The 25,716-nt window shown below is 51.5% G+C and overlaps 4 non-coding genes and 4 pseudogenes across 4 annotated transcripts; all 8 read right to left on the minus strand.

The window, feature by feature from the left end:
• Positions 1–970: 970 nt before the first annotated feature.
• LOC123736266 (U5 spliceosomal RNA) lies at positions 971–1,087 on the minus strand. The gene has a single exon (XR_006766026.1). It is a non-coding gene; the product is annotated as a U5 spliceosomal RNA (small nuclear RNA).
• Positions 1,088–1,793: 706 nt separating this feature from the next.
• Positions 1,794–1,971, minus strand: LOC123736224 (uncharacterized; annotated as a pseudogene).
• A 5,727-nt stretch (positions 1,972–7,698) lies between these two features.
• On the minus strand, positions 7,699–7,815 carry LOC123736267 (U5 spliceosomal RNA). The gene has a single exon (XR_006766027.1). It is a non-coding gene; the product is annotated as a U5 spliceosomal RNA (small nuclear RNA).
• Positions 7,816–8,538: 723 nt separating this feature from the next.
• On the minus strand, positions 8,539–8,713 carry LOC123736221 (uncharacterized; annotated as a pseudogene).
• A 5,690-nt stretch (positions 8,714–14,403) lies between these two features.
• On the minus strand, positions 14,404–14,520 carry LOC123736268 (U5 spliceosomal RNA). Its single transcript, XR_006766028.1, has one exon. It is a non-coding gene; the product is annotated as a U5 spliceosomal RNA (small nuclear RNA).
• A 724-nt stretch (positions 14,521–15,244) lies between these two features.
• On the minus strand, positions 15,245–15,412 carry LOC123736225 (uncharacterized; annotated as a pseudogene).
• A 5,734-nt stretch (positions 15,413–21,146) lies between these two features.
• Positions 21,147–21,263, minus strand: LOC123736269 (U5 spliceosomal RNA). The gene has a single exon (XR_006766029.1). It is a non-coding gene; the product is annotated as a U5 spliceosomal RNA (small nuclear RNA).
• A 782-nt stretch (positions 21,264–22,045) lies between these two features.
• On the minus strand, positions 22,046–22,221 carry LOC123736233 (uncharacterized; annotated as a pseudogene).
• Positions 22,222–25,716: the final 3,495 nt, after the last annotated feature.

The raw sequence follows: 25,716 nt of genomic DNA on the forward strand, positions 1-25,716 counted from the left end.
TCCTTATCCGGCCTAAGGAGCACCTGGAACTGACGGCGGCCATTCCAGAATCCCAAAGAGTCCTTCACATATCTTGCCCCTGATGTGACGTCACAAAAACGGCCCAGAAATGCCCCTATGGCGATATCCGTTACATGAGGATTGTACATATGTACATTAATAGTTCTGAAATTGGTCTTAGACAGACATGTTACATTGAAAAAGGACAATGGCTTCTCTCCAGCAGCCGCTTTGGCTCTGTCCATTATAATGTCGCACATACCTTCTGTATGAAAGGTCACGTCATATGCTTCCTCCATAGCATTTCCCTGCAGACACATAACCTCTGGGACTTTGACTTTCAGGGCCCCCATCAAAACGGTTCTTCCAAAGGAATCTCTTGGCAAGCGTGTATCTTCTTCCTTCTTCCAAGCGAAACGGATTGTGTTCTTAAGTCCAGTCCTGGGGACCGACCCTGCGCTACTGTTGTTCGCCATCTCCTCACGGAAAAAAACGGAAACCAAGTTGAAAAATAACTTAACTGGCTTTCCTTCTTACTCCCTCCGGCCTTCGACCTTCTGACTCAGCGGGCTTTGGGGCACCTCGGTACCAAGCTTGATCTGAGCCAAAAGGCCGAGAAGCGATAACCCACAAATTGACCCCTGCACCCGCCGGGCCCCGGGGCCTCGGCAGACCTCATCGGTTTGGCAAAAGTTGGCTCCTCCTCACCCAACGCTTCCCTGGTGACAGGCGGGTGTGTTTTTTTTAAAAGTCGCTAATGCGTCGTTAGGTCACTAGCTCTTTAATCCTAGTGCGACTATTTGTTCAATGCCCGGCAAATACACCAGTCATCGTCGGGCTTGAACTCAATTGCCCGAGCGACTACTTTGAGTGGAAAAAATACGCCGGTCGGTCAGCCGGCTTCAAGTCAAACGCCTGAGCAAAAAGTCTCGGCGTCATCTCTGTCAATTTCTCTTGAAACAAGATACCGGGCTCTGCCAGAAGCAAAGCCCTTCCAAAAATACGTTGAACTCGTAAGTGTTCCTCTCCACGGAAGTCTTTAGTAAAAGGCGAAAGGCTTGTGCGTAATGAAGAGAAACCAGAGTCGTATGGAAGTCAGAGGTCGGGGCCCGAGACACACACGGTGCACTCTAGGCCGGGTCCCCGCGGGTGGTCCCCGAACCCACTCTTCCAAGTTTTCGAGGGCTGTGGGTAAAAAGTCACAGACAGACAGACAGACAGACAGACAGACAGACAGACAGACAGACAGACAATCCTGGTGAAGTGATTGTATTTTTGGGGGGCTCAAAAACACACACACACACAATCCTGGTGAAGTGATTGTATTTTTGGGGGCCTCAAAACACACACACACACACACACACACACACACACACACACACACACACACACACACACACACACACACACACACACACACAATCCTGGTGAAGTGATTGTATTTTTGGGGGGCTCAAAACACACACACACACACACACACACACACACACACACACACACACACACACACACAAACAATCCTGGTGAAGTGATTGTATTTTTGGGGGGCTCAAAACACACACACACACACACACACACACACACACACACACACACACACACACACTCCTGGCCAATGTATTTTTTTTTTTTTTTTTTTTTTAAGTAAAATGGCGGGAAAACGGGGGACCCCCATGAAGGGGGCTTCGCACTTGTTTCAGTTTGGATGATTCTTCTTTTTTCATTCCTTCTCTTCTTCTGCTAGCTGTTTTACATAGATTTGGTGTATTTCTTTTTCCTTGACAATGGGAGAAAAGTGTTGCACCATTCCCGGAGGTACTGCAATACCGGGTCGATGCGTGGAGCGGACGGAGCAAGCCCCATTTCCGACTCCCTGTTCGAAAAATCCATTTAATATGTAGTCCCCCGATGGGGGACGTATCAGATATTAAACTGATAAGAACAGATTTTTTTTTTTTTTTTAAAAGATTTTATTACTGTTCAAAACCATAAGCATAATAAACAAACCATCAACAATCATAATCATCACTTCCATTAAACTCAAAACAAGGCATTTGAAATTTCAAAAAAAATGAAACCCAAATTACAAATCAGGGGAGCATCTTCCCTCCCCCTCAACACCCACATAAACTAGATTCCTAAATCTCTATATTTCCCTATCTCCCCATACCTATCTTATTCCTTTTCCCTATTCCCTTTACCACAGTCCTAAACCCCCCTTCCACCTCTCCCGGGCTGCATGCTGCCCCCACTTCCTCTCCTCCCTCTTCATCCTCCCCTCACATTTTCTTCCACCCTCCTCACTATCCCCTCCACTCCCCAATCTCTCCCTGTCTTTACCATGTTCTGTCTGGCTTCCCACAGCCCCCGTTTAAAGAGGCTTATGAGAAGCCATAGTAGAAATCTGTCCCTTTCCGTCCCCCTCGCTCTCCCTACTCCTCTCTCTACCCGAGCCCACGACAAAATAAAATCCCCTCTTACCTTACCTAACAACACCCGTGCCCTAGCCCACACTACTCCGGCAAAGGCACAGTCCCAAAAGGCATGGCGCACTGTCTCCTCCCCACCACAAGATGGTCTTGGGCAGGTGGGGGATCGCGCCAAGCTATGCCGGTACATAATGGAACGCACCGGCAAACACTTATGGAGGCTCAACCAATTCAGGTCCTTGAGCCTGTTGTCCAGACCCCGTGCCTGCACTCCCTCCCAGACCACTTCCGGGATACCCACCACAGGTGTCGGACACCCTCCCTGTCTGACCTCCTCGTACAGGTGCTTGTGGTCTAAACCTACTCGGGCAACTTCAACCTCGGGGTGCGCACGTAACCACTTGGCCGCGTGCCCAAAGTGCCACGGCAGCTGTTCCGCCCGAGGACCCGTGTTAGACCACACCATTACGCTTCTCGCCTGGTATGAGAAGAACACCCGCAGGAGGTAACCGGACGGGTGTACTACCGGATGAGCAAGCTCTGTCAACAAAAAGAAACAAAAATTGAGTCCAGCTTGAGGGGGAAGTGTGGTACCCCCCTACCTCCCTCCCCGATGGGGCAAAGCATGCGTGCCCTGGCGACCCACTCGTACCTGCCACCCCACATGAACTGAAACACTAGCCTCACTAGAGGCCTCCTCAGACAAGCCGGCAATGGGTAGATGTACGCCAAATATAAAAGAGACGGCAATACATCCACCTTGAGGACCAGGACCTTGCCTACAAAAGACAACGACCTAGCCCTCCACATCGCTAGCTTCCTCTGTACCACTGCGATGCCCATGTTCCAGTTCAGCGTCGCTGAGCCGGAGGTCTCAAAATGAACCCCGAGAATCTTCAGGGCCCCGTTACAGAGAGATAACCCCCCGGGCACATCCGTCCTACCACGCCATCTTCCGAAAAACTTAACGGAAGACTTTGCGTGGTTAAGAACCGCTCCCGACGCTCGGGTGAAGTCCCCAATAATGGCAAGGGACCTTGTCAAGCACGAGTCCTTGCAAAGCAGCAAGGAAGTGTCGTCGGCGTACTGCGTCACCTTAACGCGCAGACCGCCACTTCCAGGGATTAACAAGCCTTCCACCCCTGTGTCTGCCCTAATGGCAGCCCCCAGAGGCTCCATGTACAGTACGAAGAGGAGAGCCGAGAGCGGGCACCCCTGCCTGACCCCTGACGAGAGGTCAAAAACGTCACCCATGTGACCGTTTACGCTAACCCGGCACCCCGCTCCGACATATAAAGTACGGATCCATCCTATGAACTTTTCCCCAAATCCTAATCTACCTAATACTCTGAAAAGAAAAGATCTATTCACGCGATCAAAGGCTTTCGCCTGATCAAGCGCTGCTACCATTAAAGGCAGACCTCTATCTTCTACCCAAGCGATGGAGTCCCTAATCAACTGCAGGTTCCACCTGATAGAGCGGCCCTCTACCCCGCACGTCTGATCCTCATGAACGACGTAGGGAAGGGCTGTGCGCAACCGATCCGCTAGGACCTTTGCAAGTATCTTGTAGTCTACACACAGCATGGTCAATGGCCGCCAGTTGCCAAGGTCTGTGGCGTCCCCTTCTTGTGAAGAAGTGACAGCACACCGACGGTCATTGATCCCCCCGGGAACCCCGTCTCGAGAATGGCCTTCAAGACTTCGAGGACCACCGGTCCGAGTATCCCCCAAAACTTGAGGTAAAACTCGGCCGGCAGCCCATCCATCCCAGGTACCTTCCCTTTTCCCATCCTCCTAAGGGCGCTCTCAACCTCTTCTAGGGAGATCTGAGCCTCCATCGCTTCTCTAATGTCCTCCGGCAATCGCCGGGACAAGTGTTCTAAAAACACATTTCCCTGCTCTACATCTACTTCCCTCTCCTTAAAGAAACTTCGGAAATGATCAGTTGTTACTCTGACCATCTCCTCCGGCTCTCTAGCTACACTACCATCTTCTTTCCTAACCCCGTACATTACCTTTCTACTCTGTCTATCCCTTACCGACTTAAAGAACATTGTGGAACAAGTCTCGTTATGTTCTAAAAAGCCGCTATGCGCACGCTCCAGGAAAGCTCGAGCCTTCCGCTCCTGCAGCTCCCTGAGTTGCGCCTTCAGGGCAGTGGATCTCTCCCAGTCGACCGACCCGCCGAGGTTGCCTGCCTCGTACTCGAGTTCGAGCAACCTATGGATATGATCCACCTCCCTCCTTTCCTCCCTTTTTCTCCTCTTACAATATCCTATAATAAAGATCCTAATCCTTACCTTGACTAAGTCCCACCACTCCAACACCCCCTCGCACATGGACCGGAGGCCCTCAAACCCCCGAAACACACCAATAAAGGCATTAACAAAGGCTTGCTCATCCAGCACCTCCCGATCTAACTTCCAATACCCCCTACCGAAGAGGCAGACTGGAGAACTCACCTGCAGGAGCACCCCGTCGTGATCTGAAAAGAACACAGGCAACAGCCGACCAGACAACTGACCCAAGGACCTGGATAGAAAAATATAGTCAAGCCTCCGCGCAACCCCCTGGAGTTGCGCCAAGTGGGACCGGCCATTTTCGGAGTAGTGTGCAGGCCACCATCAACCAGACCATGGCAAGCCATTAGCCCGGTGATGGCGCCTGCACTGCTGTCCCCCCCTACCCCTAAATCTATATTAAAGTCCCCCCCTATCACCAACTGCCTATTTGTGACACACAGGGGCGTCAGACAGTCCACCATCTCCCTCCTGTCTGCCGCCACCTGTGGTCCGTACACCCCAACTAATCTATACCTACAATCTCTTAATGTGACATCCACCCCCAAAACCCTCCCCTGCATAACAACAAAAGTATCCTCAACCTTTACCTCCCTATTCCCAAACAAGATCCCTACCCCCGAAGAGTGAACCCCCCCTATACCCCAAACTGATTCCCCTTTATCCCACTCCCTCTTAAACCTCACAACATCCCCCCCATCCCTTAGGTGAACCTCCTGTAAAAAACAAAAATCAAACCCCACACCCTCTAAATAACTAAACACCGCCCTTCTTTTTATCCTATCCCTCAAACCCCTTACATTTAAACTAACAAAAGTAATTTTATCCATAATGAAAACATTAACAACAACCTACTAATAACAAAAAACAAAACAAGAGGCTCACCCGATGCTCCCCCGCTCCATCTCCTCCGACAGGGAAGTAAAAATGCTCCCCTCATCCGAAGGATACAGATCCTCCTCAGATGAGCCCACCTGCTTGCGCACAACTTGGGACACTCTGTCTCCCCCTTCCTCTAAGACCCCCAAGTCATCTGCCCATGAAGCCGGGAAAGGGTTGGGGATGGAGGTTTCCGGCTTCTCTGAACAGCCTTGCGACCCTCCATCCCCAGGATGCAGAGATAGAGTAGCGGTCGTCATGTCCATTTCCTCTAGGGGTAAAGGGAGGGATGAGTCCTGTGAGGACAGGGGGGCCACATCAGCGGCACTGTCTTTAACCCCCATCGCACGCTTGCCTGCCCCTTCCCCTATGCCTCCCACCTCTTTCTGCACATCACCCTTCCGCTTCGTCCTCTTCTTCTTGCCGACGTAGGGTTCCTGCTCCAGTTCCGGGATCACCCTCCCTACTGACGATTCCTTCCCATCCTGCCCGAGTTCGAGCGGCACACCAGAGTCTGAGGCCCACTCCCCTGCCCTTGACCCCAACACCGGAAGATTTTCCACCATTTCTACCAGGGCCCCAAGCCCCTCCACCCCATCAAGTAATGATCCCATGCTCTCCATTCCTCCACCCGCCTCCTCCACCTCCGGCTTCTGGATAGCGGACCCCTCACCTCCTTTCACTGACGGCCCTGATGTCACCTCTTTCCCGGCCCTTGCACGTGGAGTGGGCGTTGGTGAGGATGGTCTCTCCTGCTCCTTCTTCTCTGGGTCTTTCTTGCTAGACCCAGGGTCCCTTCTTTGCAGATGTTCCCCCACAGAGTCTCCTCCTTCCTTTCTGCCTGCCGTCGCCTCGGCATATGACTGCCGACGGGACGGACAGTCCCGGAACAGGTGCAGCCTACTACCACACCCGTGGCATTCCTTCGGCTCCCTACAGTCCTTTGCCTCATGCTCCCCCGATTTGCAAAACCTGCATCTCCCTGTACTGCAGGCAGCTGTAACGTGCCCATACTCCCTACATTTCTTACAGAAAGGGGGTTGACGGGTGTAAAAGAGCATCCCCCTGTCCGAACCCAGAGAAAAGACCGCCGGGGGATGTAGGAAGCCATCAAACCCTTCCTTATCCGGCCTAAGGAGCACCTGGAACTGACGGCGGCCATTCCAGAATCCCAAAGAGTCCTTCACATATCTTGCCCCTGATGTGACGTCACAAAACGGCCCAGAAATGCCCCTATGGCGATATCCGTTACATGAGGATTGTACATATGTACATTAATAGTTCTGAAATTGGTCTTAGACAGACATGTTACATTGAAAAAGGACAATGGCTTCTCTCCAGCAGCCGCTTTGGCTCTGTCCATTATAATGTCGCACATACCTTCTGTATGAAAGGTCACGTCATATGCTTCCTCCATAGCATTTCCCTGCAGACACATAACCTCTGGGACTTTGACTTTCAGGGCCCCCATCAAAACGGTTCTTCCAAAGGAATCTCTTGGCAAGCGTGTATCTTCTTCCTTCTTCCAAGCGAAACGGATTGTGTTCTTAAGTCCAGTCCTGGGGACCGACCCTGCGCTACTGTTGTTCGCCATCTCCTCACGGAAAAAACGGAAACCAAGTTGAAAAATAACTTAACTGGCTTTCCTTCTTACTCCCTCCGGCCTTCGACCTTCTGACTCAGCGGGCTTTGGGGCACCTCGGTACCAAGCTTGATCTGAGCCAAAAGGCCGAGAAGCGATAACCCACAAATTGACCCCTGCACCCGCCGGCCCCCGGGGCCTCGGCAGACCTCATCGGTTTGGCAAAAGTTGGCTCCTCCTCACCCAACGCTTCCCTGGTGACAGGCGGGTGTGTTTTTTTTAAAAGTCGCTAATGCGTCGTTAGGTCACTAGCTCTTTAATCCTAGTGCGACTATTTGTTCAATGCCCGGCAAATACACCAGTCATCGTCGGGCTTGAACTCAATTGCCCGAGCGACTACTTTGAGTGGAAAAAATACGCCGGTCGGTCAGCCGGCTTCAAGTCAAACGCCTGAGCAAAAAGTCTCGGCGTCATCTCTGTCAATTTCTCTTGAAACAAGATACCGGGCTCTGCCAGAAGCAAAGCCCTTCCAAAAATACGTTGAACTCGTAAGTGTTCCTCTCCACGGAAGTCTTTAGTAAAAGGCGAAAGGCTTGTGCGTAATGAAGAGAAACCAGAGTCGTATGGAAGTCAGAGGTCGGGGCCCGAGACACACACGGTGCACTCTAGGCCGGGTCCCCGCGGGTGGTCCCCGAACCCACTCTTCCAAGTTTTCGAGGGCTGTGGGTAAAAAGTCACAGACAGACAGACAGACAGACAGACAGACAGACAGACAGACAGACAGACAGACAGACAGACAATCCTGGTGAAGTGATTGTATTTTTGGGGGGGGGCTCAAAAACACACACACACACAATCCTGGTGAAGTGATTGTATTTTTGGGGGGCTCAAAAACACACACACACACACACACACACACACACACACACACACACACACACACACACACACACACACACACACACACACACAATCCTGGTGAAGTGATTGTATTTTTGGGGGGCTCAAAACACACACACACACACACACACACACACACACACACACACACACACACACACACACACAAACAATCCTGGTGAAGTGATTGTATTTTTTGGGGGGGGCTCAAAAACACACACACACACACACACACACACACACACACACACACACACACTCCTGGCCAATGTATTTTTTTTTTTTTTTTTTTTTAAGTAAAATGGCGGGAAAACGGGGGACCCCCATGAAGGGGGCTTCGCACTTGTTTCAGTTTGGATGATTCTTCTTTTTTCATTCCTTCTCTTCTTCTGCTAGCTGTTTTACATAGATTTGGTGTATTTCTTTTTCCTTGACAATGGGAGAAAAGTGTTGCACCATTCCCGGAGGTACTGCAATACCGGGTCGATGCGTGGAGCGGACGGAGCAAGCCCCATTTCCGACTCCCTGTTCGAAAAATCCATTTAATATGTAGTCCCCCGATGGGGGACGTATCAGATATTAAACTGATAAGAACAGATTTTTTTTTTAGAAAAAATAATTTATTACGTTCTATGCCATTCATTCAATACAAAATCATACCTTTCATACAAAATCAATAGAATGGCATTTTAATTTACAAAACAAAACAAACCAAAAACCCCAAAACAACACTCAGGGGAGCATCGTCCCTCCCCGTCATCCTACACACTACCTTTCCCTATCTCCCCGTCCCTATTCTAAAATAACCCCAGCCCTAATCCCCCTTCCATCTCTCCCGTGCAGCGTGCTGCCCCACTTCGTCTCCTCCCTCTTCATCCTCCCCCTCAAATCTGCTTCCACCCTCCTCACTATTCCTTCCACCCCCAATCTCTCCCTGTCTTGACCATGTTCTGCCTGGCTTCCCACAGCCCTCGCTTAAAGAGGCTCATGAGAAGCCAGAGCAGAAACCTATCCCTATCCGTGCCCCTCGCTCTCCCTACACCTCTCTCTAACCTAGCCCACGTCAATACAAAATCACCTCTAACCCTTCCTAACAACACCCGTGCCTTTGCCCATACTACTCCGGCAATGGCACAGTCCCAAAAGACATGGCGCACAGTCTCCTCCCTGCCACAAGAAGGCCTTGGGCAGGTGGGGGATCGCGCCAAGCTATGCCGGTACATGGTGGAGCGTACCGGCAAACACTTGTGGAGGCTCAACCAATTCAGGTCCTTGAGCCTGTTGTCCAGGCCCCGCGCCTGCACTCCTTCCCAGACCGCCGCCGGGATGCCCACTACAGGTGCCGGACTTACTGCCCGTCTAACCTCCTCGTACAGGTGCCTGTGACCTAAACCTACTCGGGCGACTTCAACCTCGGGGTGTGCACGCAGCCACTTGGCCGCATGGCCAAAGTGCCACGGCAGCTGTTCCGCCCGAGGACCCGTGTTAGACCACACCATTACGCTTCTCGCCTGATACGAGAAGAACACCCGCAGGAGGTAACCGGACGGGTGTAGTACCGGCTGAGCAAGCTCCGTTAACAGAAAAGAAACAAAAATTGCGTCCAGCTTGAGGGGGAGATGTGGTACCCCCCTACCTCCCTCCCCGATGGGACAGATCATGCGTGCCCTGGCGACCCACTCGTACCTGCCACCCCACATGAACTGAAACACTAGCCTCACTAGAGGCCTCCTCAGACAAGCCGGCAATGGGTATATGTACGCCAAATACAAAAGAGATGGCAGTACATCCACCTTGAGAACCAGGACCTTGCCTAAAAAGGACAAAGACCTAGCCCTCCACATCGCTAGCTTCCTCTGTACCACTGCGATGCCCATGTTCCAGTTCAGCGTCGCTGAGCCGGAGGTCTCAAAGTGGACCCCGAGAATCCTCAGGGCCCCGTTACAGAGAGATAACCCTCCGGGCACATCCGTCCTACCACTCCATCTTCCGAAAAATTTAACGGAAGACTTCGCGTGGTTCAGAACCGCCCCCGACGCTCGGGTGAAGTCCCCAATAATGGCAAGGGACCTTGTCAGGCACGAGTCCTTGCAAAGCAGCAAGGATGTGTCGTCGGCGTACTGTGTCAACTTGACACGGAGACCGCCACTTCCAGGGATCAGCAAGCCCTCCACCCCTGTGTCTGCCCTAATGGCAGCCCCCAGAGGCTCCATGTACAGAACGAAGAGGAGAGCCGAGAGCGGGCATCCCTGCCTGACCCCAGACGAGAGGTCAAAAACGTCACCTAAGTGACTGTTAACGCTAACTCGGCACCCCGCTCCGACATATAATGTACGGATCCATCCTATAAACTTCTCCCCAAATCCTAATCTACCTAACACCCTGAATAGAAAGGATCTATTCACGCGATCAAAGGCTTTCGCCTGATCCAGCGCTGCTACCATTAAAGGCAGCCCCCTATCTTCTACCCAAGCGATGGAGTCCCTGATCAACTGTAGGTTCCATCTGATCGAGCGACCCTCTACCCCGCACGTCTGATCCTCATGGACGACGTAGGGAAGGGCTGTGCGCAACCGGTCTGCTAAAACCTTTGCAAGTAGCTTGTAATCTACGCACAGCATGGTCAACGGCCGCCAGTTGCCAAGGTCAGTTGCTTCCCCCTTCTTATAAAGAAGTGACAGCACACCGACCGCCATTGATCCCCCCGGGACCCCCGTCTCAAGGATGGCCTTCAAGACTTCGAGGACCACTGGTCCAAGTATACCCCAAAACTTGAGGTAAAACTCGGCCGGCAGCCCATCCATCCCAGGCACCTTCCCTTTTCCCATCCTCCTGAGAGCGCTCTCAATCTCCTCGAGGGAGATCTGAGCCTCCATCACATCTCTAATGTCCTCCGGCAATCGCCGGGACAAGTGTTCTAAAACACATTTCCCTGCTCTACATCTATTACCCTCTCTTTAAATAAACCTCGGAAATGATCAGTTGTTACCCTGACCATTTCCTCCGGTTTTCTAACTATGCTACCATCTTCTTTCCTCACCCCATGCATTATCTTCCTACTCTGTCTGCCCCTAACCGACTTAAAGAACATAGCGGAACAAGTCTCATTATGTTCTAGAAAGCCATTATGCGCACGCTCCAGGAAAGCTCGAGCCTTCCGCTCCTGCAGCTCCCTGAGCTGCGCCTTCAGGTCAGTGGATCTCTCCCAGTCAATCGACCCGCCGAGGTTGCCTGCCTCGTACTCGAGTTCGAGCAACCTTTGGATACGATCCACCTCCCTCCTTTCCTCCCTTTTTTTCCTCTTACAATATCCTATTATAAAAGCCCTAATCCTTACCTTAACTAAATCCCACCACTCCAACACCCCCTCGCACATGGACCGGAGGCCTTCAAGCCCCGAAAGAAACCAAAAAGGTGTCAACGAAAGCTTGCTCTTCCAGCACATCCCGATCTAATTTCCAGTACCCCCTACCGAAGAGGCAGACTGGCGGCCCCACCTGCAGGAGCACCCCGTCGTGATCTGAGAAGAACACAGGCAACAGCCGCCCAGACAACTGGCCCAAAGACCTAGATAGAAAAATATAGTCGAGCCTCCGCGCAACCCCCGAGAGTTACGCCATGTGGGACTCGCCATTGTCGGAGTAGTGTGCAGGCCTCCATCAACCAGACCATGGCAAGCCATAAGCCCGGTGATGGCGCCTGCACTACTATCCCCGCTAACCCTAAATCTATGTTAAAATCCCCACCTATCACCAAGTGCCTATTTGTGACACACAGGGGCGCCAGACAGTCCACCATCTCCCTCCTGTCTGCCGCCACCTGTGGCCCATACACCACCACTAACCTATACCTACTATCCCTAAAAGTGACATCCACCCCCAACACCCTCCCCTGCATTACAACAAAAGTGCTCTCTACTCTAACCTCCCTATTCCCAAACAAAATACCCACCCCCGTAGAGTGAACCCCACCTATACCCCAAATTGACTCCCCCTTATCCCACTCCCTACTAAACCTGATGACATCCCCTCCATCCCTCAGGTGAACCTCCTGTACAAAACAAACATCAAAACCCACCCCTTCCAAAAAACTAAAAACCGCCCTCCTCTTAACAAAATCCCTCAAACCCCTTACATTTAAACTAAAAATATTAACAGAAAATGTCATTAAAAAAATTAATTATAAAACCTTACATCAATGAAATGAAAACCCAAATTAACCAAAAAACAGGAGACTCACCCGATGCTCCCCTGCCTCGTCTCATCCGGCGGGGACGTCCTCTCCTCTCCTGACGTCCCCCGTCCTCCTCCATCTCTCCAACCCAGGATGCAGGGATGGTGTTAGGCCTTGGAGTGCCCTGCATCCTGGGTTCCCCACCAACACCCTCCGTTTCTGTCTCCCTGTAGGCTGCTGGACTGAGGTCGAGAGCAGGGGACCCCATCTCCCCAAGCAGGAGTTGAGATCCCCCCTCAGACCCCCAGCCCAGCGCCACGCCCTGGGAGTCACCCTCCACCAGCTGTTGAGGGGCTGATAAAAATAACGAGGACAAGGGCGTTCTTCTTTCCCCCCATCACACGCTTGGCCACCCTCCCCCCCCACACCCCCTCCCTCTCACAGCCTGTCAAGCACACCCTCCTCTTCCCTTTCTTCTTTGGTGTTGGAGGTAGCGGGGAGACACCACCCCTCTTCCCCGCTATCTCCTCCACCATTCCCCGCATCTCTTCAACAAGGGCGCTCGACAAGCTGTCCCCCACTCCTTCACTCCTTCTTCCTCCTCCGGTCCTTCTTCTGGTCCCGTCTCAGCTTCTCCTTCCATTTCCGCCACCGTTCCCTCCTCCACCTCCTCTCTCGCCACTGCCCCAGTCTCCTTCTTCTCTGTTCCTTCCGCCTCCTTCCCCTCCTCTCCTTCTGTTCCAGCCTCCTTCCTCCCGTCCTTCTCCTTCCGTGCAGTCTTTTCCCCTGTGCCATTACCTTCATCCGGGCCCTTACTTTCCTTTCTCCCCCATCCCCGCTTCTCCCCTCCAGCTGCAGACGCGTACGACCTCTGACGAGCCGGGCAATCACGCCACAGGTGTGCTGACGAGCCACACCCGTGGCAAGCCTTGGGCTCGTCACAGTCCTTGGCCTCGTGCTCTCCCGACCCACAGAACTTGCACTTTCTGGTGTTGCACGAGGCCAGGATATGACCATAGGCCATACAACGCCTGCAGAAAGGAGGCTGACGGGCATAGAATAATGTCCCCCTGTCAGCCCCCAGGGAGAACATCGCCGGGGGATGGAGGTAGCCACCTAAACCCTTCGGGTCCTCCCTGAGAAGGACCTGGAACCCTCTCCTCCCGTTCCAGAATCCCAGGGAGTCCCTGAGGTGCCTCGCTGAGGAGACGTTGTCCACGTATCTCCCCAGAAAGGCCCTCACCTCCTCATCCTTTACATGGGGATTGTACATGGTGACGGTGACCACCCTGAAATTGTTCCTTGCCAGGCTGGTCACCTCGTAATGGCACAGGGGTCTTGCTCCTTTCCCTTCCCTCACCTTCTTCATAATATCATCATGCTTCTCCTCCACATGAAACGTCACATCATATGCCTTCTCCATTGGGTTCCCCTGAAGGCATAGAACATCTTTAACCTGTAGATTCAGGTACCCCATCAGGATATTTCTCCCAAACGTATCTCGTCCCCATGGCTCCGTCTCCTTGTCCGTCCAGGCAAACCTCACGGTGTTGGCCAAACCAATCCCTGGAACCTGCCTGATTGGCTTTTGCTGCTCCATCTTTTCCCCAAAAAAATGCTCTCTTGTACAAGAAGCCAAAGAAAAAAGAAATCCGAAAACTCCGATTCCCGCCAAAAAAAACAAAAGAAAATTTTTCCTCCCTCCTGCCTTCCTTCGACCTTCTGGCTCAGCGGGCTTTGGGGCACCTCGGTACCAAGCTTGATCTGAGCCAAAAGGCCGAGAAGCGATAACCCACAAATTGACCCCTGCACCCGCCGGCCCCCGGGGGCCTCGGCAGACCTCATCGGTTTGGCAAAAGTTGGCTCCTCCTCACCCAACGCTTCCCTGGTGACAGGCGGGTGTGTTTTTTTTTTAAAAGTCGCTAATGCGTCGTTAGGTCACTAGCTCTTTAATCCTAGTGCGACTATTTGTTCAATGCCCGGCAAATACACCAGTCATCGTCGGGCTTGAACTCAATTGCCCGAGCGACTACTTTGAGTGGAAAAAATACGCCGGTCGGTCAGCCGGCTTCAAGTCAAACGCCTGAGCAAAAGTCTCGGCGTCATCTCTGTCAATTTCTCTTGAAACAAGATACCGGGCTCTGCCAGAAGCAAAGCCCTTCCAAAAATACGTTGAACTCGTAAGTGTTCCTCTCCACGGAAGTCTTTAGTAAAAGGCGAAAGGCTTGTGCGTAATGAAGAGAAACCAGAGTCGTATGGAAGTCAGAGGTCGGGGCCCGAGACACACACGGTGCACTCTAGGCCGGGTCCCCGCGGGTGGTCCCCGAACCCACTCTTCCAAGTTTTCGAGGGCTGTGGGTAAAAAGTCACAGACAGACAGACAGACAGACAGACAGACAGACAGACAGACAGACAGACAGACAGACAATCCTGGTGAAGTGATTGTATTTTTGGGGGGGCTCAAAAACACACACACACACAATCCTGGTGAAGTGATTGTATTTTTGGGGGGGCTCAAAAACACACACACACACACACACACACACACACACACACACACACACACACACACACACACACACACACACACACACACACACACACACACACAATCCTGGTGAAGTGATTGTATTTTTGGGGGGCTCAAAAACACACACACACACACACACACACACACACACACACACACACACACACACACACACACAAACAATCCTGGTGAAGTGATTGTATTTTTGGGGGGCTCAAAACCACACACACACACACACACACACACACACACACACACACACTCCTGGCCAATGTATTTTTTTTTTTTTTTTTTTTTAAGTAAAATGGCGGGAAAACGGGGGACCCCCATGAAGGGGGCTTCGCACTTGTTTCAGTTTGGATGATTCTTCTTTTTTCATTCCTTCTCTTCTTCTGCTAGCTGTTTTACATAGATTTGGTGTATTTCTTTTTCCTTGACAATGGGAGAAAAGTGTTGCACCATTCCCGGAGGTACTGCAATACCGGGTCGATGCGTGGAGCGGACGGAGCAAGCCCCATTTCCGACTCCCTGTTCGAAAAATCCATTTAATATGTAGTCCCCCGATGGGGGACGTATCAGATATTAAACTGATAAGAACAGATGATGATTAAAAGATTTTATTACTGTTCAAAACCATAAGCATAATAAACAAACCATCAACAATCATAATCATCACTTCCATTAAACTCAAAACAAGGCATTTGAAATTTCAAAAAAAATGAAACCCAAATTACAAATCAGGGGAGCATCTTCCCTCCCCCTCAACACCCACATAAACTAGATTCCTAAATCTCTATATTTCCCTATCTCCCCATACCTATCTTATTCCTTTTCCCTATTCCCTTTACCACAGTCCTAAACCCCCCCTTCCACCTCTCCCGGGCTGCATGCTGCCCCCACTTCCTCTCCTCCCTCTTCATCCTCCCCCTCACATTTTCTTCCACCCTCCTCACTATCCCCTCCACTCCCCAATCTCTCCCTGTCTTTACCATGTTCTGTCTGGCTTCCCACAGCCCCCGTTTAAAGAGGCTTATGAGAAGCCATAGTAGAAATCTGTCCCTTTCCGTCCCCCTCGCTCTCCCTACTCCTCTCTCTACCCGAGCCCACGACAAAATAAAATCCCCTCTTACCTTACCTAACAACACCCGTGCCCTAGCCCACACTACTCCGGCAAAGGCACAGTCCCAAAAGGCATGGCGCACTGTCTCCTCCCCACCACAAGATGGTCTTGGGCAGGTGGGGGATCGCGCTAAGCTATGCCGGTACATAATGGAACGCACCGGCAAACACTTATGGAGGCTCAACCAATTCAGGTCCTTGAGCCTGTTGTCCAGACCCCGCGCCTGCACTCCCTCCCAGACCACTTCCGGGATACCCACCACAGGTGTCGGACACCCTCCCTGTCTGACCTCCTCGTACAGGTGCTTGTGGTCTAAACCTACTCGGGCAACTTCAACCTCGGGGTGCGCACGTAACCACTTGGCCGCGTGCCCAAAGTGCCACGGCAGCTGTTCCGCCCGAGGACCCGTGTTAGACCACACCATTACGCTTCTCGCCTGGTATGAGAAGAACACCCGCAGGAGGTAACCGGACGGGTGTACTACCGGATGAGCAAGCTCTGTCAACAAAAAGAAACAAAAATTGAGTCCAGCTTGAGGGGGAAGTGTGGTACCCCCCTACCTCCCTCCCCGATGGGGCAAAGCATGCGTGCCCTGGCGACCCACTCGTACCTGCCACCCCACATGAACTGAAACACTAGCCTCACTAGAGGCCTCCTCAGACAAGCCGGCAATGGGTAGATGTACGCCAAATATAAAAGAGACGGCAATACATCCACCTTGAGGACCAGGACCTTGCCTACAAAAGACAACGACCTAGCCCTCCACATCGCTAGCTTCCTCTGTACCACTGCGATGCCCATGTTCCAGTTCAGCGTCGCTGAGCCGGAGGTCTCAAAATGAACCCCGAGAATCTTCAGGGCCCCGTTACAGAGAGATAACCCCCCGGGCACATCCGTCCTACCACGCCATCTTCCGAAAAACTTAACGGAAGACTTTGCGTGGTTAAGAACCGCTCCCGACGCTCGGGTGAAGTCCCCAATAATGGCAAGGGACCTTGTCAAGCACGAGTCCTTGCAAAGCAGCAAGGAAGTGTCGTCGGCGTACTGCGTCACCTTAACGCGCAGACCGCCACTTCCAGGGATTAACAAGCCTTCCACCCCTGTGTCTGCCCTAATGGCAGCCCCCAGAGGCTCCATGTACAGTACGAAGAGGAGAGCCGAGAGCGGGCACCCCTGCCTGACCCCTGACGAGAGGTCAAAAACGTCACCCATGTGACCGTTTACGCTAACCCGGCACCCCGCTCCGACATATAAAGTACGGATCCATCCTATGAACTTTTCCCCAAATCCTAATCTACCTAATACTCTGAAAAGAAAAGATCTATTCACGCGATCAAAGGCTTTCGCCTGATCAAGCGCTGCTACCATTAAAGGCAGACCTCTATCTTCTACCCAAGCGATGGAGTCCCTAATCAACTGCAGGTTCCACCTGATAGAGCGGCCCTCTACCCCGCACGTCTGATCCTCATGAACGACGTAGGGAAGGGCTGTGCGCAACCGATCCGCTAGGACCTTTGCAAGTATCTTGTAGTCTACACACAGCATGGTCAATGGCCGCCAGTTGCCAAGGTCTGTGGCGTCCCCCCTTCTTGTGAAGAAGTGACAGCACACCGACGGTCATTGATCCCCCCGGGAACCCCGTCTCGAGAATGGCCTTCAAGACTTCGAGGACCACCGGTCCGAGTATCCCCCAAAACTTGAGGTAAAACTCGGCCGGCAGCCCATCCATCCCAGGTACCTTCCCTTTTCCCATCCTCCTAAGGGCGCTCTCAACCTCTTCTAGGGAGATCTGAGCCTCCATCGCTTCTCTAATGTCCTCCGGCAATCGCCGGGACAAGTGTTCTAAAAACACATTTCCCTGCTCTACATCTACTTCCCTCTCCTTAAAGAAACTTCGGAAATGATCAGTTGTTACTCTGACCATCTCCTCCGGCTCTCTAGCTACACTACCATCTTCTTTCCTAACCCCGTACATTACCTTTCTACTCTGTCTATCCCTTACCGACTTAAAGAACATTGTGGAACAAGTCTCGTTATGTTCTAAAAAGCCGCTTATGCGCACGCTCCAGGAAAGCTCGAGCCTTCCGCTCCTGCAGCTCCCTGAGTTGCGCCTTCAGGGCAGTGGATCTCTCCCAGTCGACCGACCCGCCGAGGTTGCCTGCCTCGTACTCGAGTTCGAGCAACCTATGGATATGATCCACCTCCCTCCTTTCCTCCCTTTTTCTCCTCTTACAATATCCTATAATAAAGATCCTAATCCTTACCTTGACTAAGTCCCACCACTCCAACACCCCCTCGCACATGGACCGGAGGCCCTCAAACCCCCGAAACACACCAATAAAGGCATTAACAAAGGCTTGCTCATCCAGCACCTCCCGATCTAACTTCCAATACCCCCTACCGAAGAGGCAGACTGGAGAACTCACCTGCAGGAGCACCCCGTCGTGATCTGAAAAGAACACAGGCAACAGCCGACCAGACAACTGACCCAAGGACCTGGATAGAAAAATATAGTCAAGCCTCCGCGCAACCCCCTGGAGTTGCGCCAAGTGGGACCGGCCATTTTCGGAGTAGTGTGCAGGCCACCATCAACCAGACCATGGCAAGCCATTAGCCCGGTGATGGCGCCTGCACTGCTGTCCCCCCTACCCCTAAATCTATATTAAAGTCCCCCCTATCACCAACTGCCTATTTGTGACACACAGGGGCGTCAGACAGTCCACCATCTCCCTCCTGTCTGCCGCCACCTGTGGTCCGTACACCCCAACTAATCTATACCTACAATCTCTTAATGTGACATCCACCCCCAAAACCCTCCCCTGCATAACAACAAAAGTATCCTCAACCTTTACCTCCCTATTCCCAAACAAGATCCCTACCCCCGAAGAGTGAACCCCCCCTATACCCCAAACTGATTCCCCTTTATCCCACTCCCTCTTAAACCTCACAACATCCCCCCCATCCCTTAGGTGAACCTCCTGTAAAAAACAAAAATCAAACCCCACACCCTCTAAATAACTAAACACCGCCCTTCTTTTTATCCTATCCCTCAAACCCCTTACATTTAAACTAACAAAAGTAATTTTATCCATAATGAAAACATTAACAACAACCTACTAATAACAAAAAACAAAACAAGAGGCTCACCCGATGCTCCCCCGCTCCATCTCCTCCGACAGGGAAGTAAAAATGCTCCCCTCATCCGAAGGATACAGATCCTCCTCAGATGAGCCCACCTGCTTGCGCACAACTTGGGACACTCTGTCTCCCCCTTCCTCTAAGACCCCCAAGTCATCTGCCCATGAAGCCGGGAAAGGGTTGGGGATGGAGGTTTCCGGCTTCTCTGAACAGCCTTGCGACCCTCCATCCCCAGGATGCAGAGATAGAGTAGCGGTCGTCATGTCCATTTCCTCTAGGGGTAAAGGGAGGGATGAGTCCTGTGAGGACAGGGGGGCCACATCAGCGGCACTGTCTTTAACCCCCATCGCACGCTTGCCTGCCCCTTCCCCTATGCCTCCCACCTCTTTCTGCACATCACCCTTCCGCTTCGTCCTCTTCTTCTTGCCGACGTAGGGTTCCTGCTCCAGTTCCGGGATCACCCTCCCTACTGACGATTCCTTCCCATCCTGCCCGAGTTCGAGCGGCACACCAGAGTCTGAGGCCCACTCCCCTGCCCTTGACCCCAACACCGGAAGATTTTCCACCATTTCTACCAGGGCCCCAAGCCCCTCCACCCCATCAAGTAATGATCCCATGCTCTCCATTCCTCCACCCGCCTCCTCCACCTCCGGCTTCTGGATAGCGGACCCCTCACCTCCTTTCACTGACGGCCCTGATGTCACCTCTTTCCCGGCCCTTGCACGTGGAGTGGGCGTTGGTGAGGATGGTCTCTCCTGCTCCTTCTTCTCTGGGTCTTTCTTGCTAGACCCAGGGTCCCTTCTTTGCAGATGTTCCCCCACAGAGTCTCCTCCTTCCTTTCTGCCTGCCGTCGCCTCGGCATATGACTGCCGACGGGACGGACAGTCCCGGAACAGGTGCAGCCTACTACCACACCCGTGGCATTCCTTCGGCTCCCTACAGTCCTTTGCCTCATGCTCCCCCGATTTGCAAAACCTGCATCTCCCTGTACTGCAGGCAGCTGTAACGTGCCCATACTCCCTACATTTCTTACAGAAAGGGGGTTGACGGGTGTAAAAGAGCATCCCCCTGTCCGAACCCAGAGAAAAGACCGCCGGGGGATGTAGGAAGCCATCAAACCCTTCCTTATCCGGCCTAAGGAGCACCTGGAACTGACGGCGGCCATTCCAGAATCCCAAAGAGTCCTTCACATATCTTGCCCCTGATGTGACGTCACAAAAACGGCCCAGAAATGCCCCTATGGCGATATCCGTTACATGAGGATTGTACATATGTACATTAATAGTTCTGAAATTGGTCTTAGACAGACATGTTACATTGAAAAAGGACAATGGCTTCTCTCCAGCAGCCGCTTTGGCTCTGTCCATTATAATGTCGCACATACCTTCTGTATGAAAGGTCACGTCATATGCTTCCTCCATAGCATTTCCCTGCAGACACATAACCTCTGGGACTTTGACTTTCAGGGCCCCCATCAAAACGGTTCTTCCAAAGGAATCTCTTGGCAAGCGTGTATCTTCTTCCTTCTTCCAAGCGAAACGGATTGTGTTCTTAAGTCCAGTCCTGGGGACCGACCCTGCGCTACTGTTGTTCGCCATCTCCTCACGGAAAAAACGGAAACCAAGTTGAAAAATAACTTAACTGGCTTTCCTTCTTACTCCCTCCGGCCTTCGACCTTCTGACTCAGCGGGCTTTGGGGCACCTCGGTACCAAGCTTGATCTGAGCCAAAAGGCCGAGAAGCGATAACCCACAAATTGACCCCTGCACCCGCCGGGCCCCCGGGGGCCTCGGCAGACCTCATCGGTTTGGCAAAAGTTGGCTCCTCCTCACCCAACGCTTCCCTGGTGACAGGCGGGTGTGTTTTTTTAAAAGTCGCTAATGCGTCGTTAGGTCACTAGCTCTTTAATCCTAGTGCGACTATTTGTTCAATGCCCGGCAAATACACCAGTCATCGTCGGGCTTGAACTCAATTGCCCGAGCGACTACTTTGAGTGGAAAAAATACGCCGGTCGGTCAGCCGGCTTCAAGTCAAACGCCTGAGCAAAAAGTCTCGGCGTCATCTCTGTCAATTTCTCTTGAAACAAGATACCGGGCTCTGCCAGAAGCAAAGCCCTTCCAAAAATACGTTGAACTCGTAAGTGTTCCTCTCCACGGAAGTCTTTAGTAAAAGGCGAAAGGCTTGTGCGTAATGAAGAGAAACCAGAGTCGTATGGAAGTCAGAGGTCGGGGCCCGAGACACACACGGTGCACTCTAGGCCGGGTCCCCGCGGGTGGTCCCCGAACCCACTCTTCCAAGTTTTCGAGGGCTGTGGGTAAAAAGTCACAGACAACAGACAGACAGACAGACAGACAGACAGACAGACAGACAGACAGACAGACAGACAGACAGACAGACAATCCTGGTGAAGTGATTGTATTTTTGGGGGGGCTCAAAAACACACACACACACAATCCTGGTGAAGTGATTGTATTTTTGGGGGGGCTCAAAAACACACACACACACAATCCTGGTGAAGTGATTGTATTTTTTGGGGGCTCAAAAACAAAAACACACACACACACACACACACACACACACACACACACACACACACACACACACACACACACACACACACACACACACACACAATCCTGGTGAAGTGATTGTATTTTTGGGGGCTCAAAAACACACACACACACACACACACACACACACACACACACACACACACACACACACACACACAAACAATCCTGGTGAAGTGATTGTATTTTTTGGGGGGCTCAAAACACACACACACACACACACACACACACACACTCCTGGCCAATGTATTTTTATTTTTTTTTTTTTTTTAAGTAAAATGGCGGGAAAACGGGGGACCCCCATGAAGGGGGCTTCGCACTTGTTTCAGTTTGGATGATTCTTCTTTTTTCATTCCTTCTCTTCTTCTGCTAGCTGTTTTACATAGATTTGGTGTATTTCTTTTTCCTTGACAATGGGAGAAAAGTGTTGCACCATTCCCGGAGGTACTGCAATACCGGGTCGATGCGTGGAGCGGACGGAGCAAGCCCCATTTCCGACTCCCTGTTCGAAAAATCCATTTAATATGTAGTCCCCCGATGGGGGACGTATCAGATATTAAACTGATAAGAACAGATTTTTTTCTTTTGGAAAAGTTTTATTGTCACAGTTCCTTTAAAAACAGCTCATATTTATATTTTTACATCATTTATACACAAACAAACAGCATGGAGGCATAAAACACAGCATTTGAATTACATTTGAATTTGTTAAAAAGTACATGTTGTTTACACCAATAAAAACAACCATTAATGAAAGTACTTTTCATTGTATAAAACATCAAATCTGTAAAAGCCATTTAAAATGTGTACAAATGATTTAAAAAGGAAAACATTTTTAAGACATAAAAAATGTATTTAAAAAGTCACTTGTTAAAAGGCTGTCTTCGGTCCCTTGTACAGGAGCGGGGTGAGTCCTTATCAAACTTGCCTCCTCCTGCTCTTCCGAATCGATCACCGTCCCGTCCTTCGGGGCCCAGAGGAGATACCTCCCCTAGGTGCATCGCCCTAGGCGCCGCAGCGCTGTCAGGCCGTGGCCGCAGGGACCTTGGGTGTTGTGGGGGACCCTTCGCCTGGGGTCGAGGCCCCCTTCCTTCTGTACCACCCCAGGGCTTCTGTGGCTACCATGGCCACTGCCTGGGGGGTGGTGTTGACCTGTTTCGCTACCAGCAGGTTGCGGGAGGACCACAGTGCTGCCTTCAGACACGTGAGGGTGGGCCAGAGCTTGGTGAAGGCCTTTGGTGGAATAGGCCTTCGGCCCACCCCATACAGCACGAGCTGGGGCGTTAGGTCCTCCCCTGCTGGCAGACACGGGGAGATCAGGGGGCCTACTTCCTTCCACAGGTCCCTGGCGGCTCTGCACTCCCAGAGCAAGTGCCTCACCGACTCCTCTTGGCCACAGCCTGGTCGGGGGCACGCGGATGTCCTCGCCATGCCCCGGGAGTGCATGACGGCCCTGACCGGGAGGATCTCATGGGCGACCATCCAGGACAGGTCCCGGTGCTGATTCAGGAGAGCAGGATGGGCCACATTACGCCAAACCGTTGTGGGCTCGCCTATAGCAAGCCCGCGCACTGGACACACTGGTTCCCGATCCTGCACAAGAGAGAGAAGAGAGCGATGTTTAGTTAAAACTGTGACTGCTTCTTTTTCCAATTTAAAATGTCTTAAAAACTTCTGGAGCTGGGCGTAGTGTGTGGGAAGCAGGAAAGAGACTGGGGCTCGCAGGTCGACTGGGATCAGCCTCAGAGACCTGAGGTAAGATCCCAGCCAGAACCTTGCGAGGGCCTGGGTCTTATTGGTGGCCGGGGAGGTGGCAAGAGTAAGATGTAACGCTGTGTAGCGGCTGCCCAGGAACAAGTAGAGGTCAGGCAAGCCTTTCCCCCCTTGGACCTGGGCCTCTTGACCACCTCCCTCCTCAGCCTCTCCCACTTGCTCCCCCACAAGAAGTAAAACAGCATCCGCTCCAGGGCTAAAAGAGTTCTCCTAGGGGGGATAAAAACAGAACTGATTAATAAAAGCACAGGTAAAATCACTGCTTTAATGATTAAAACCTTGCCCTCAAAAGTCAGCTGTCGTAGTCCCCAAAATCCCAGTCTCTGTCTTACTGTCCCCAGGATCCCACTCCAATTACCTCTCCCTCCTCCCTCCCTGTCAAACTTTACCCCGAGTACCCTTATGTCCGTCGTTTTCACAGTCAGTGGTAGTCTGGTCAAGTCTGGGTCTGCCCACGGTCCGAAAAATTGGGCCTCTGTCTTGTCTCTGTTCAGTCTCGCCCCAGAGGCTCGTCCGTACCAGTCAGTCCTGTCCAGGGTCCTGTCGACGGATAAAAGGTCGGTGCATAAAATATTGACGTCGTCCATGTAAAAAACGCACTTGGCGGTCATCCCCCCACTCCCGGGATACCCACCCCACTGATCCGTTGGTCCCTTCTCAAGACCTGTGCCAGTGGTTCAATGCCGGCCACAAACAGAAGGGGAGATAAAGGACAGCCCTGACGGACGCCGCAGTGTACTCCCACTGCTTTTGACAGATGCCCATTTACAAGGATTTTGCTGGTGATATCCCCGTACAGCAGTCCCACCCAAGCTAAAAACCTGTCCGGGAAACCCATTTTTTGCAGTACCTTAAAGAGGTACTGGTGCGAGACCCGATCAAAGGCTTTTTCAAAATCTAAATTTAGGACTACAAGCCGCATGTTTCTGTCTCTCGCATAACAGATGGCATCTCGGATCAGTATCAGGCTGTCCGTGATCTTCCTTCCGGGAATGGCACAGGTTTGATCCGGGTGGATCACCTCCCCTAAGACAGAAGACATTCTGAGTGTTAAAACCTTGGTAAAAAGTTTACAATCAAAATTTAAAAGGGTTATCGGTCTCCAGTTCTTCAGGTCCGTCCTGTCGTTTTTCTTATATAAAAGAGTCACGATCCCCACTCTAAAACTGTCAGGTAGTCTGTCGAGGTATTCAAAGTCAGTAAAAACAGTCAGAAGTTCATCGGCTAAAACATCCCAAAAGGTCAGATAAAACTCCAAAGGGAGGCCGTCCTCCCCCGGTGATTTACCCCTCTTAAAATGTTTCAGTCCTTGGTCAATTTCTGTCCTCGTCAAGTCTTTTGTCAGGTCGTCTGTGTTGGGTAAAATCTTGTCAATGTATGTTAAAACGTCCCCCATGGTTTCCTCACATACAACTTTTTCCCCAAACAGTTCCCCATAAAAATCCTCGACTACTTCTTTCATTCCCTCTGTGTCTGTTTTTAAAAACCCATCTTTATTTTTTAAACCTGTCATTGTCCTACCCTTACTAACTATTTTCTTAAAAAAGTACCTTGTACACTTCTCCCCCTCTTCTAATTCCCTCTCCTTACTTCTTAAAATAACCCCCTTACTTTTCTGTTCAGCTAAAAGTGCCATTTCCTTTTTTACTTCTTTAATTTCATAGTTAAAATCAAAGCCCTGTTGGCCAAGGTTAAAATATCTTTCCAGTCGCTTTTGCAGTCCCACCATGCGTCTATCTTTTTCTTTGCTTTTCTTCTTTCCTATCTCTCTAAAGAAAGTCCTCGTCCTACCCTTCACCATTTCCCACCATTGTGCTCGTGTGTCAAAGAAGTCCTGTAGCGTCTGCCACTGGCTGAACTGCTCCCTGTACTGGCTAACTACTCTATCATCTTCTAAAAGGGAACAGTTCAATTTCCAGGGCCCTCTTCCCACAGTCACACCCGAAGTTAGTGAAAGGGTGCACGTCAGCATTACGTGATCTGAGAAAAAGGCAGGGGTTATTCTAGCATCAGTTGGGGGGCAGTCCCGGGTAAACAGATAGTCAATGCGAGAGGCTCTGGTGCCGTCACCACTGGTCCAGGTGAAGCCCTCCTCTCTTGGATGCAGGGTTTTAAAACAATCAGTCAGTTTAAAATCCCTGCACAGCCCTTGCAATAAAACACTTGACCTATCTACCTTAAAATCCTCTCCCGCCCCTCTCCTGTCTGCTCTATTTAAAACACAATTAAAATCCCCACCCACCACTAGAGGATCCCTCCCTAGCATGTGGGACTGCAAGTCTTCTAAAAGTGCGCACCGGTCATGTTTATCGTTAAAACC

The sequence above is a fragment of the Salmo salar genome, unplaced genomic scaffold (genome assembly GCF_905237065.1).
Source record: "Salmo salar unplaced genomic scaffold, Ssal_v3.1, whole genome shotgun sequence".
Lineage (NCBI taxonomy): Eukaryota > Metazoa > Chordata > Actinopteri > Salmoniformes > Salmonidae > Salmo > Salmo salar.